General features: G+C 31.6%; 1 pseudogene; it reads left to right on the top strand.

The window, feature by feature from the left end:
* LOC109330805 lies at positions 2,077–13,196 on the top strand (annotated as a pseudogene).

Raw genomic sequence — 14,017 nt, forward strand, 5'->3', positions numbered from 1 at the left:
TTTTAATTTTTTTTGTTTACTTTCATATATCCGAAAATTAATATAAAACCAATAAAAATAGTTTTATTTAATTTTATATTTATTTAATATTTGAATTTCGAAAATATCAAAATATTTTTTACTATTATTTCCTTGTTTTTTATGTATGAGTTTCTAGAAACTCATCTCAATTTGATCATTTTCTCTTACTTTGATAAAAATGATGTGGGTTACTTGAACCTAACTTTTATTTATTTTTTGAAAAATCTTTTTTCTAGAATCCAATTATTTTAAAGAAACAAGTTTTTGGTTTTTTCTGGGCCGAACAAAAATGAGTGTTCATAGTGGTCCCTTTTTACTTACTTACCTAATAGCAAACAAATCGAGGTTTGAGAGATATCATGATATGTAACCAATAAAGAAATAAACGGTATTTTGTCAAGGCTGAGAAAAAGCCTTTGAGAGATATACTGCGTTTGTCATAATGAACCAACGATTTGTTGAGGCAATTTTTGCGCTTGCCTTGATGAACCAGAGATTTGTCGACGTAGTTCTTGTGCTTGCGTTGATGAGCTAGAGATTTGTTGAGATAGTTCCCGTGTTTGCCATGATGAACTAGAGATTTGTTGAGGCACTTCCCGCATTTGCCATGATGAACTATGTATTTGTTGAAGCATTTCCCGCACTTACATTGATGGACCAAAGATTTGTTGAGGCAGTTCTCGCGCTTGCCATGATGAACCAGATATTTGTTGAGGCAGTTCCCGCACTTGTCAAGATGAACTAAAGATTTGTTGAAGAAGTCTTGTGCTTGTTTTGGTGGACTATGAATTTGTTGAGGCAGTTCCTGCGCTTGCCATGACGAACCAATGATTTGTTGAAGCAGTTCCCACACTTGCCATGATGAACTAGGATATGTTGAGGCAGTTCGCACGCTTATCATGATGAACCAAAGATATTTTGAGACAGTTCCCGTGCTTGCCATAATGAACCAAGGATTTGTTGATGTAGTTCCTACAATTGCTTTGATGGACCAGGGATTTATTGACGCAGTTCTCGCACTTGCTTTGATCAACCAGGGATTTGTTGAGGCAATTCTTGTGCTTGTCATGGTGAACCAGGGATTTGTTGAGGCAGTTCCCACATTTGCTTTGATGGACCAGATATTTGTTAAGGCAGTTCCCGCGTTTGCCATGATGAATCAGGAATTTGTTGAGACAATTCCCGCGTTTGGCATGACGAAGCGGAGATTTGTTGAGGCAGTTATCGCGCTTGCGATGATGACCATGGATTTGTTGAGGCGGTCCCACGCTTGCCATGATGAGCCATAAATTTGTTGAGGCAATTCTCACACTTACCATGATGAACCAAGGATTTGTTGAGGCAATTCCCATGTTTGCCATGATAAACTAGGGATTTGTTGAGGTGGTTCTCGCACTTGCCATGATGAACCAAAGATTTGTTGAGGCGGTTCCCGCGCTTGCCATAATGAACCATAGATTTGTTGAGGTAGTTCCCGCACTTGTCATAATGAACAAGGGATTTGTTGAGGCAGTTCCCGCGCTTGCCATAATGAACAAGGGATTTGTTGAGGCAGTTCCCGCGCTTGCCATAATGAACAAGGGATTTGTTGAGGCAGTTCCCGCGCTTGCCATAATGAACAAGGGATTTGTTGAGGCAGTTCCCGCGCTTGCCATAATGAACAAGGGATTTGTTGAGGCAGTTCCCGCGCTTGCCATAATGAACAAGGGATTTGTTGAGGCAGTTCCCGCGCTTGCCATAATAAACCAGAGATTTGTTGAGGCAGTTTTCGCGCTTGCCATGATATACCATTGAGGTACAGGACGCGAAAAGCTTGAATTTCACGTCAAGGTACAGGACCTGAAAATCTTGATTTTAACTTCTCATCGAGGTACAAGACTCAAAAAGCTTGAATTTCACGTCGAGATAGAGGACACGAAAAGATTGATTTTAATTTCTCATCGAGGTATAGGACCCGAAAAGCTTGATTTTAAAATGATCATCGAGGTACAAGACCCGAAAAGCTTGATTGTGAATGCTCATTGAAGTACATGACCCGAAAATCTTGATTTTAAAATGTTCATCGAGGTACATGACCTGAAAAGTTTGATTGTTAATGATCATCGAGGTACAGGACCTGAAAAGCTTGAATTTTATGTCGAGGTACAAGACCCGAAATGATTGATTTTAATTTCTCATCGAGGTACAGAATCCGAAAAGCTTGATTGTTAAATATAATTGTAATGATATGATTGTTTGGAGTTATGCAATACATGAGGTTCATGTTGATGTTTGGGTTTATAATGATTAATGTATGAATATGAGTATGCATTGTTGGGAATGGTGTTACTTCAATGTATGTACGTCAGATATGGTATGGGTATTATATGATGTTTGAATGTAATGGAATAAGGGGTAAGACTCAGGCACAAATGTTGTAATGTATCACTCATGTCTTACACCCATATATATATATATATATATATATAGATGAAACTCATAAGCTTTTGTAGACTCGATTGAAGTGGCCTTTGTTGCCTGTTGTTGATTGGTACTATAGCTTTTCATTAATCTAAATCTGCCCCAGTTTACCCGAAGATGCCTTTCTCATAAAATTGTCCAAGCATAATCTTGAGGATAATGAATAAACCCAACTATTTTGCCTCAATGTAGGCCTGCTGAGGAATTTTATCCACAATGTGGATGATTTTGTAACAAAAACTACCTCAATGTGCTTGTTATGAACCATTGTCTTCACCTAGGAGGCTACAACTTAGATTATCCAAAAAGCTGTCATAGTTTGGGTGATCGGCGATGTGTGGTTGTAAGTCTTTACCTTGAGGGTGTTAATTTAATTTTCCCTAATCTTTACCCAAAAGACCTTATGTAGGCATTTGTCGAGATTTTCTCATTTTATTATAATCTTAAGCCGCATTTGCATATTTTCGACTTAGAACTACTCTCCTTTTCCTAGGTAGCCTATGTGTGTTTTCAACCTAACACTATTTTGTTTTGCTTTTTTTTATGTTTTGTTTTAATTTTGTGAACACTCTCAAATGTCTTGACTTGATAGAAAGTAGAACTCTTGAATAGTGGGTCATTATTTCTTCAAGAGACTCGATAATCTAAGATCTGCCTAGTGCCTAAATGAGAGACTCTAACTTCTTGTGATTGATTCAACTAATAGAGTCATGAGAACTCACTTAACTATTGCCTCAGTTTCGGGTTTTTTTTTATAAATTTTCAGAGGAAAATGAGATCAAGCCAAAAATTGCCCCAATTTGGGCTTCTTATGACTTTCCACTAGAAAGTGTAATCAACTCAAAAACTGCCACAATGTGAGATAATCAGAGCCATCGTCCTATTCAAATTGATCTGGTAGACTTGGAGTAGAAGGACTTAGATTATGTATCATCTCAAAATTTTCTTTAGTTTTAGAGGCTTCCACATTTCTTTACTTTAATGCTCTTTATTTCATGCAAAACTCTTTAAAGAAGGAATACTAAAACAATGATCATGCAAACTTTGATAAGTCTTTTTGGACTATGAGTGGTGACATGACAAGGATGACCAAATTTAATTTAAGTTTGGGCTTGGATAGATGTGGTGGTGATGATAGAATTTAGTGTGTGTTTAGGCTGTTATTGATGATGAGGTGATAATAATATTGTGTAAATGAATTTTAACTTATCCATTAAAAATATGAGATATCTTAATCAAAATTTTATGAGATTAATGGAGTCAACCTTTTTCTGTCATGATGAATATCTTAGGCAAATAAGTCACCGACAAGGTCTTTTTAAGCTTGTATCTTGGTTTGACTAAGAGTTTTCAAGAAAATGATATAAGACTCAAAACTTGTGTTTCTCATACCCACCTTTCATCTTTCATCTTTATCCTATTTTCGACATTTTTCAAACATGACATTCAACGATTAAGAGAATTATTCAGGATATGACAAGGATGACATGTGATTCAGGTTAATATATTTCTATGAAATGTTCCTTTTCACTAATTTATATTGCACTTTTATTTACCCTACCTTTTGTCTGAGATATTTATTGAGCATTCTCATTGTATTCTCTTATCCTTTATTCACATGATTGGTGTGAAAGAACATATTCTTTTCATTGATAATTGAATGTCAAGGAAACAGTTGAAAAACTAACTTCCCAGGCTATTGATATATTGATGGTTATTAAAAAATTATCTCTTTTAATGTTGTCTAGGCTCAAATGGGATGACTAGGGATATCTCCTTATTGATTAGGAATTACAAAAAATGTTTTGTGTCATCAGAAAAATCTATCTGAAGGTGTCCATCATTTTGGGTCTTATATTTGCATCATCCTCCATTTTATTTTTTTGAATAAAATATCTCATATTAATGCATAGATTAATTTTATCTAGGATTATTTTGTGGTTTCTTTTCTCGGTAAATATGATTGGTGGAGTGTTGTGAGATGGCAGGGTGAGGTTTGAGATGCTGAAATTTGTATGATCAATGTATTAGTATATACTTATTAAAAATATGCATTTGAAATTAAATCTTTATTCATGAACAAGGAAACAAAGGTAAGAGTGAGATGGACTTGGCCTTGACTAAAGTCCTCAAATGAGAAAAAATTTCAAATTGGTCTCCAATTTTTGTTGGAGTTGGAGATAATGCACTATCTCGTGTGACGAGGGTAGTTCATGTAGTCTCGATCTCAATCTGAGATTTCTCTATCTTCTTGAATATCTTCAATTTCAATATTGATTGCTTTTAGTCAAGTCTAACAATAGTATTTTTAAAACCAACTTAAACTAATGAGTGTCATACACAATAGGATAATGAAATGTATGTAGAAAAATGATTTTTAGTGATGCATGATATGCATGAAGTGAAATTTTTTATTTTTTCATCATGTTACATGGATTGAAATGCAACTTATAACTCGAAATGATACATGAAATGCAACTTATAACTCGAAATGATACATGAAATGCAAGGAACGAATATGACTATGCATATGTTGGGATGATGCATGAGATGTAGGAATGCATGTAATTTTCTTTTTTTCTTAAATGCGTAAAGCCACATGTAAATGCAATTCATGATGTGTATGAATTTCAATGCATGAAGGCTATGATATATGAGATGTATGCAATGTTTTGTTTAAGCTTTTTATGACAAAGAATGAGAATATTAACAATAGTTAAGGAAATGATACCATTTTTGAATGATGTTTTTCTATGAATCTATGTATGAATGATTGTATAATAAACATGTGTATGAATGATGCATTTTTTATGAATGAATGAATGATGCTTTTTTATCCTTTTGAATGATTGAGTGAGTTAATAAAAAGTAGATGAATGTATGATGACATATTTTTTTATATTTATGATGAATGAACGAACACATACATAAGTCAATGAATGATGAATTTTTATTTATCTATGTATGTATGTATGCATGTATGTATGCATGCATAAGACAATCAATGAAGATTTTTCTTTTTGAATGCATAAGTCAATCCATGAAGATTTTTATTTTTGAAAGCATAAACGAATGTGTAATTGAATGAACTTTTCTTTTTGAATGTGTAAACTAATGGATAACTAAATCAATGGATATTTTTTCTTTTGAAATGCATGAATGAATGAATGTATGAGTAATATACTTTTATTTTTTAATGAATGTGTGAATGTATAAGTCAATGAGTATTTAAATGATTATTTTTTATACATGAGTGAATGGTTGAAGGCATAAATAAGTATAAGAATATATAAATGATGTATGTTTTTCTTTTTTAAATGTATATATGCATGAATGAATTTATAGTTAAGTGATGAATTGCCCTATTTATTTTTTTATCACAATCCCATTTTGTGGGGAATAGGAATTCCCCTCAAGGATGACTATATAAGTATAAAGTGCCTAATGTTATAAGATGAGATCTCACACTATTAGATCTTTCAGTGGCATTTGGTCTTTTTATTTTGGGTGACAAGAGTCCGAAGTTGTGAATGATATGGTATGGTATGATACGATATATTTCCCAAGGTTCGTAATAGGTACACCTATAAGAGTTTTTGGAATATCTAAGGAACAACATCATAGGATAGAGTTCTAAGGTATAATAGACGCCATAACAAGTTCTAGACTCCTTATAATGTGCTCATATTGCAACTCTCCAAAAGAAGGGAAACCTAAATATTATGGGGTTAGAAACTAAAGTTCAGCTCGAGCGGCTAACTCATAATACTTGGTAACAATATGAGTGTCTATATCATCAACACTTAGAAATGACAAAGATCATGACCAACGAGGCTAATAGAAAATAAGAGGAAATAAAACAAGTGAAAAATATTTTTTCTTTATTTTTTTATTTACTTTAATAAATTCAAAAATTTATATAAAATCAATAATAATAGTTTTATTTAATTTTCTATTTATTTAATATTTGAATTTCAAATTTTTTATTTATTATTTCCATGCTTTTTATGTTATATTTTTACAAGCTCATTTCAATTTGATAAAAATGATGTGGATATTTGGAACCTAACTTTTATTTATTTTTTGAAAAATTATTTTTTAGAATCCAATCATTTTAAATAAACAATTTTTGGGATTATTTTGGGGTGTACAAAAAGTAGGTGTTCATAAGTAAAGAATTAATTCTTTTAGATGCGTGACTGCCTTTTTCAACAAACACGACTAGACTAATACGTTGTTGGTATTTAAATATAGAATGTTTTATTAAATAACTATGAAAGATCATCAAGTAGGAATTATACAAAAATATCTTAACAACTCCAAAAGGTTGAAAATGAATGAAAGCAACTCAAGTTTATCTTCTCCGAACTAACTTTTTCTATATCACAAGTAGGAATCTGCTTTAAATTTGTCAGTTGCCACTTAATATCACCCTGCATTTTACCTTTTCCTTTTCATTATAAAAAATCTGTGCTGTTTATAGTTATTGGATAATATATAAATAAACTGAAACGTTAAATAAATAATACAGTGGGTTGAAATTATAAGTTCCAACAGAATAATAATTTTGAAATTTTAAAATTTTCATCTAACTAAATATTCCAAAGAGATAAATCAATTAAAGTCAGAGAACAAAGACATTTGGTGACCATTTTATCTCCTGTATATTAAGAAGTTGGGTTAGACAAAACATTTTTCATGGTTAAGAAAGTACGAAACACCAGTAATCAAGCCCCAAATTACTACGAAAATGATTAAAGTCAGTAATCAAATCTTGTAGGTGTAAACTGACGGTGGGTCTCTATGGAGTAATCAATACTCAAAGAATAGAGAATATGTGAATATAAGTAATCTCTAAAATATTGCATACCCAAAAGAATGACAAGTGTTAACGTATAAAAAAAGAAAAATAATAATTTGCGATTTGACAATAACTTTTGTTAGAGAGGGTTCAATTATTTTCCCCTTTAGGTCTCTACTTTCAAATACTTTAAGTTGGTGCCGTTTATCAAACGTTATGCAATTGATGATGCACGACATTTAAATCATTAAGTTGCAAGAATTGACGTTGTTATATAGTAATTAATAAAGGGACATTAATGTAGCACAAGATCAATATATATAATCATGTGATAACTATTGCCCTTGACCTAACGATGTTTATCTTTGTGTTTAATGTGTAGTTAGTAACAGCACCAAAAACAATGTATAGTTAGTAGCTTATAAAATATGTTAACTCTCCCAGAGGATGGTATTATTTTTGTTTAGACCAACTTATTCATTCATTTTCACTGTTTGGGTTGCTAATGACACAAACTCAATTATACATTATATGTGGAGATTGTTGATATTAATTTAAAAAAAAAATCGGCTAAATCAAAATTGGGAGGACTATATAGTCTAAATGAATATATAAATAACATTTGGAAGAAACATATACGTTGATTAGAGAAAGAAGAATTGCTATACAACATGATATCAAAATTTATGGCTTATGTGCCCCTATATGTTCCAACACATAATTGTGTTTTAAAGCATAATATGATGATAGAATTATATCGACTTTCAAAATTAGTAGTATACTTTTTTTTATACAAAAATTAGTAGTATACTTTGCTGATTAGGTAAAGGCAAATAATGAGGATTCTTTGCTCTTGAATTTTTTTGAGTGGAGATTGTGAACTATTTGTTTTAGCTCTAATAATATATATTTGCCAAAGTTATTGTTGAGAAAACCTTGATTAAATTAACGAAGAATCAAAGATTCTGAGGCTCTAATTCACTTTCTTATTTTTTTTCCAACCATTTCTAACCACTCAAACAAATTAAAAAAAAAAAATGAATAAAGACTTACATGGGACCCAAGATGAAAATTAGAGAATAATGCATGCACAACCTCTATGATTAAGGAGGTGATTGAAAAGAAAATTATTTTATATTTCTTTCTGAAATATGCTTAATCATGAGAATCATTCTATGTGAGAATGTGAGAAAGCATTAACTTTTCATAATAGCATATTAAAAGGTTTGACCATCATTCAATTACAAATTAATCATGCTATATTATTTTTACTTTCTTTATCTTCTTTTATCATCTTTCCGCTAATCAAACTTGTTGAATTATTAACTGTATGGCTGGAACGATATAAATATATAATTGAAATTCTAAAATGGCTCATCTTTAAGGAATTTCCTCTTTATACTCCTTTTTTGATAATTTATAAGGTTTAGTTCACTCTAGCACATATCTTTATCTTATAGTATCATTTAATTATGAAATGATTGTATAACCTTCTAAAGTTGAAACTGATCTTGTCCCTTTTGCCACCCACTCATATTGCCTATTTTCATAGTATCAGATGCATTGATTTTGCTAAAGTTGACCTTAGTATGTAAAGTAGCTTTTGCAAGATTAAGAATACTTAACCTCCATATGTTTTACTCAGCCAATCCTCCATTGAACTTTGATTCTTTCCTCAAGCAATATATATTAACTTTGTTTCATATAAGGTTCTACTATATCTTCAGGATGACAAAAAAATTAATAATTTGATTTTTATGAGTGATATTTGTTGAGAAAGACATTAACGTATTCCGAAAGGAATTAATTCTTTACATATATAGTGATGAGATACTTTTAGTAGTACTAAAAAAATATTGCAATCATCTTATAAATAAAATCAGCATAGTTCTACATGAATCAAAGTAATCAATTTGGCCTCAAAGTGCTATAGTTAAAATCAAAATATGGCCACTTGCATTTTTTTTAAGAGTTTAATATGTATGAAATATCATTGTAAAGATTTATACACAATTATTATATTATCTATAATTCATTTGAATTAATTTTTTTAAAGGGTCAATAATAATGATTAAATATAAACGATGAATAATATAGTGAAAGTATATAGAACTCATACAATGTGAGAACATTCATGTTTTCCTCTTTTTGTAAATGATGGCCATGGGACACATCTACCAACTTGTACTTGACCTTGTCTTCATGTTAATTAGCTTGAAGATGAATCCTTTACCTTCTCCACTTGGGTACTCCATGTGCCTTGGAAGCCAAAGGACATAATTAGACATTTTTGTTTTCTACTTAGTTTCCTTGGTACTTCAGCAAAGGGTTATAATTTTCATTTTCTATAATTTCCTTTAGCATTGTTAGCGCTGGACTTTTTAAGAAAGATCTAGAGAATATGCATAAATTATAGACCAACTTAGTCATATATGTGATGGACAAGTGGGATGCATATATATTGGCTGAAATTTCTGAATACAAAATCAAACATCCATACAAGGCCACCAAAAGACAAGAGTTGTGTTTGTTTAGAGAACCATGTCATGTTCACAAACTAGATTATTAGTGGGATGAATTTAAAGTTAAAATTGAACAATTTTTTTGCTAAAGTTTTATGTATGTTCTACTACTACGTACACAATTGATGATCAATTCAGTGATACTTTATTCAAATTGTTCACTAAACAAAACAAAACATTGCTTCTTCCGTGAACATGTATGAAGATTCTCATTTTATTCATTTTACATAAACCAAAAATGGCAGGCTCAACTTTTGGGTCTAGTTCTATCTAAAATTTATTCATTTTTGTGTTATCATGCTCAAAACCTCATTTTTGTGTTACATAAACCTCATTTTTGTGTTATCTCATTTGTATAGTGTTATCTCATTTTGGGTCTAGTTCTGTCTATAGACTTAAATAAAAAACATCATATTTACAGAAACCAAAACTTAGTTAAAAAAGATATCACATTCATACAAGATCCCTGAACACGTGCCACAATGAATCGTTTTCATAACAACACAAGTTTGAGTCAGTTTTGGAATGAATTTGGGCTCTAATAACAGACATAGCCCAACAAACGAAACTGTTTTTGTAATACATATGTACTCTTATTATACAGATTTATACACAGTAAGTAATTATATAGATTACAGATTTATATGTAATTATACATTTGTAGTACAAAAAACCACCCCCACCTTCCCATTTTCTCTCATTCTCAGGTTTTCGTTTCACCTTTTCAACCTACACTTTGCTCCTCCAACTCATGATCAGTTTCTTGTTTTCACTTGTTTTAATGTTTCAAAACGTGTTTGTTTCACATTTTGTACCATGCTATTGTATTGCATGTAATTTGCATTTTATTGTCAGCAATTGTATAATGTTTAGTATATTGTTCAATGCACGTAAAATGTAATCTTAATCGATTGAAACAAATAACGAAATATCTCGTTTAACGTTTTTAAGAGGGTGTCATGTCATGCATATGAATTAATGAACATTTACATTAGAGATAGGAAATGATGCAGAAAATGAGGTTCCACTATACAAATGCTGAATGAATTTTATCAATACTGAACAGGGAATTAGGTTTTATATTGTATTAGCTTCTTATAACATATCGTGCATAAACGTTTTTGATATCATGCTTCTTAATGAGAACTGACGCGTAGTATAGTAAGTGAGTAAGAAAATCTAATCTAAGATGAACTTTTTTTAATAGAGACATGAGCTCTACTTAAATGAATATTTTTTCATTAGAAATGTGTGGACTTTTAACATGATTATAAATTTATTTTAAATATATTTAGTTTAATTTATTCAATTATTCATAAAAAAACATAATTAAGTTTTAAAAAATTAAAGTAAACCTATTTAATTATTCATAAAAACATAAATATGTTTTAAACAAATTAAAGTTTGTATCCACTAAAACCCAAAAAAAAGGATTGTGTTTGCTTAAGCACCAAACAACATGTTTATGTAACATCTGCAATTTTAAAGGTTTTTAAATATAATTTTTTGAAGGCCTTAGAGAGGAATGATACATTGGACCATGATTGATCATAACTTTCCTAGGAAGTAATCTCAGATGATGGAAATCTGAGCAATATGTTACCCAAATTTAGTTGAAATAATGTTTCATAACCCCTGCAGACCCTTGCTCATGAAGAAAGCCAGAGAAAGTGTCTAGAAGTTGATGTCTCAGATTCTAAGGTACTATCTGATAATGTCACTAATGAGTGCCAGGATGCAAGGTCACAGCTTGAAGGTCCTAGATATTCACTGAAAACAATAGAGGAATATTATGAAGAATCAAAATACTCAATTGAGAAATTAGAGCTAGAAAATCATGAGTTAAGGATGTCCCTCAAGGAACTTCAGGAATCAGGCGCATCATATTCCAAATCGAAGTTGCTATCCGAGCTATAAGAAATTTGGAACAAATTAGTAAAGGGTGTGATTCTGCTTTTAAGGCTATAAAATCTGAATGGAGCTTTCAGGTAGAACAATTGACAGGAACAATCAATAGTCTTTGGACTGAATTGGAAAATAAAACCGCGGTAGTAAAAGAGCTCGAGAAGGAGTTGGAAAGTTCTCATTCTTCAACTTCTGAGATGATGTTGCTGAATGAGGAGTTGTCTGTGATGCTTCTAGTATATCAACAAGGAGTTTCTGAGACTCAATTGAACATTTCCAAGGAACTTGATGGGCACAATGAAATGCTGGAAGAATCAACTAAGTATAAACTGCTCCCCAAAGAGAAGGTTTTGCACATGGAATTTGATTTAGAAGAAAAACTCAGAGAAGTAGGTGATGCTTTAGACAAAGCAATCATTGAATTGAGTGATACAATACATGAAAGAAATGAAATGGAACTTCAATTGCAAGTGTGGATGTTATATGTTGAACGTTTGAGGAAAGATCTTGAAGAAAATTTTGTAATGGGTAAAAGACTTGAAAATTCACTCCTTGCACAAGTAGTTTTTAGTGAAAGCCTCAAGCAAGAGAATGATAAGTTGGTTTTGAAGTTGGAAGAGAAAGAGAATAGAATAAGTTGTCTGCAACACTATAACCTATTGGAAGTTTGGAACAAAAACTGGAAGTTAAAGACACAGAAGGTTGTGTTCCAATAGTTGTGTCCTCTGAGACTGATGAAGTTAGATATCTGCAGATGATAGAGGAGAAGAACAAAATTTTGGAGGAGCTCAAGAAAGAGGTTGTTTGGCTTGAACAAGAATCATTTAGAAGAGAAGTTGAAAGTCATGTAGTTACAGAAATTAAAATGGAAAAAACCAATGAGCTTGAGAAAGAGAATCATATGAAGGGAGAAAATATGAGAATAGATGAAGTCATGCCGCAGTTGACTACACTGGAAAAACATTGCACTAGTTACTTGACCTCCATTTCTTCACAACTTGATGAGAAACAAGATGAAATTAAACAAGTCCAAGAAGCTTGTGATAAGATCAAAGCAGTTGCACTTGAATCAAAAGTCAAAATAGGTTGCATTGCATATTGAAGCTGAAATTGACACAGAACAGTTCAAAACAAAGGACTTAACTAATCAAATGGAGAATAAGCTGCTGAGTGCTTTGGATGATTTGCTACAGAAAATCAAGATGGAGAATAGAAATTTGCATGAAAATGCCACAAGATTGTCATCAGAAAACGAAAACTTGTTGATTTTTGTTCGGCTATTATATGATAAAATGTGTGATAGCACCACTGCGGACACTGAGATAATGGATATGTTGAACAACTTTGTGCATTCTTTTGAGAACAACGACCCAGTAATGAATTTGATAAAGGGTAATGAGTTTCTTGTTGAAGAGAATATGATAATACATTCTCCAAGGAGGACAAAGAAACATGATACATGTAAGGTCACTATTTATGGAGCTTAACATTTTGATAGAGGGATGATGTGCATCTATTTATATTTTCAGCATAAACATCATGCAATTTGAAGCATCAACGTTTCCTTAGTTTGTGTATGGAACTCTTGTGTTTTACCTTATGTATTCATTTTTTGTTCTTATTGAAGAATACTACCAATACACTCTTGTATGTTCTTTTAACATTTTTATTATTGGATCCTGTCACACTTTCTAAAAAAAATCTGTCATACACTAAAGTCTTCTTCAATTTAAGTTATACATGCTGGAATCTCTTTGTTTTAAAAAAAATGTCACTCTTTCTATAAGAGGCCAATACTTTTTAACCCTCGCAAATAGCCTTCCATTTGCTTAAAAGGTACATTTTATCATAGCTTTTGATATGTACACATGAAACTATATTTTTTTCATAGTATTTCACTGTTGTAAAATATTGTCTTCGGTTTTAATTTTAAGTTCAATTAATTGTCTTTCAGAATTTCCTTTCAAAACCAATCTGTTTGGGTAATTCTATCAAACATTTTACCATAGAATTTCTCAACTTACAAATACCCCATTTTCAGCACAGGGAGCAAAAGTGGGAGCAATAGATATAGCAACTCTGCTGTTTACTCACATGCTTCTACTGGTAATTTGTTTTTAGTTATTTACTTCATCCCACCTATAAATTATTCAATGAAGTAGCTCAAGAAACTAAGCTCATAATCCTGAACAAGGAGAACTTAATAAACAAAAAACTGTTCATTGGGTATTGCCTATCAAAGCAATTGGCAACACGGTATATTTGTACATTAACAAATGCCCCATATTCCAATGTTTGTTTTGGTCAA

The sequence above is a fragment of the Lupinus angustifolius genome, chromosome LG17, assembly GCF_001865875.1.
Source record: "Lupinus angustifolius cultivar Tanjil chromosome LG17, LupAngTanjil_v1.0, whole genome shotgun sequence".
Classification (NCBI taxonomy): domain Eukaryota; kingdom Viridiplantae; phylum Streptophyta; class Magnoliopsida; order Fabales; family Fabaceae; genus Lupinus; species Lupinus angustifolius.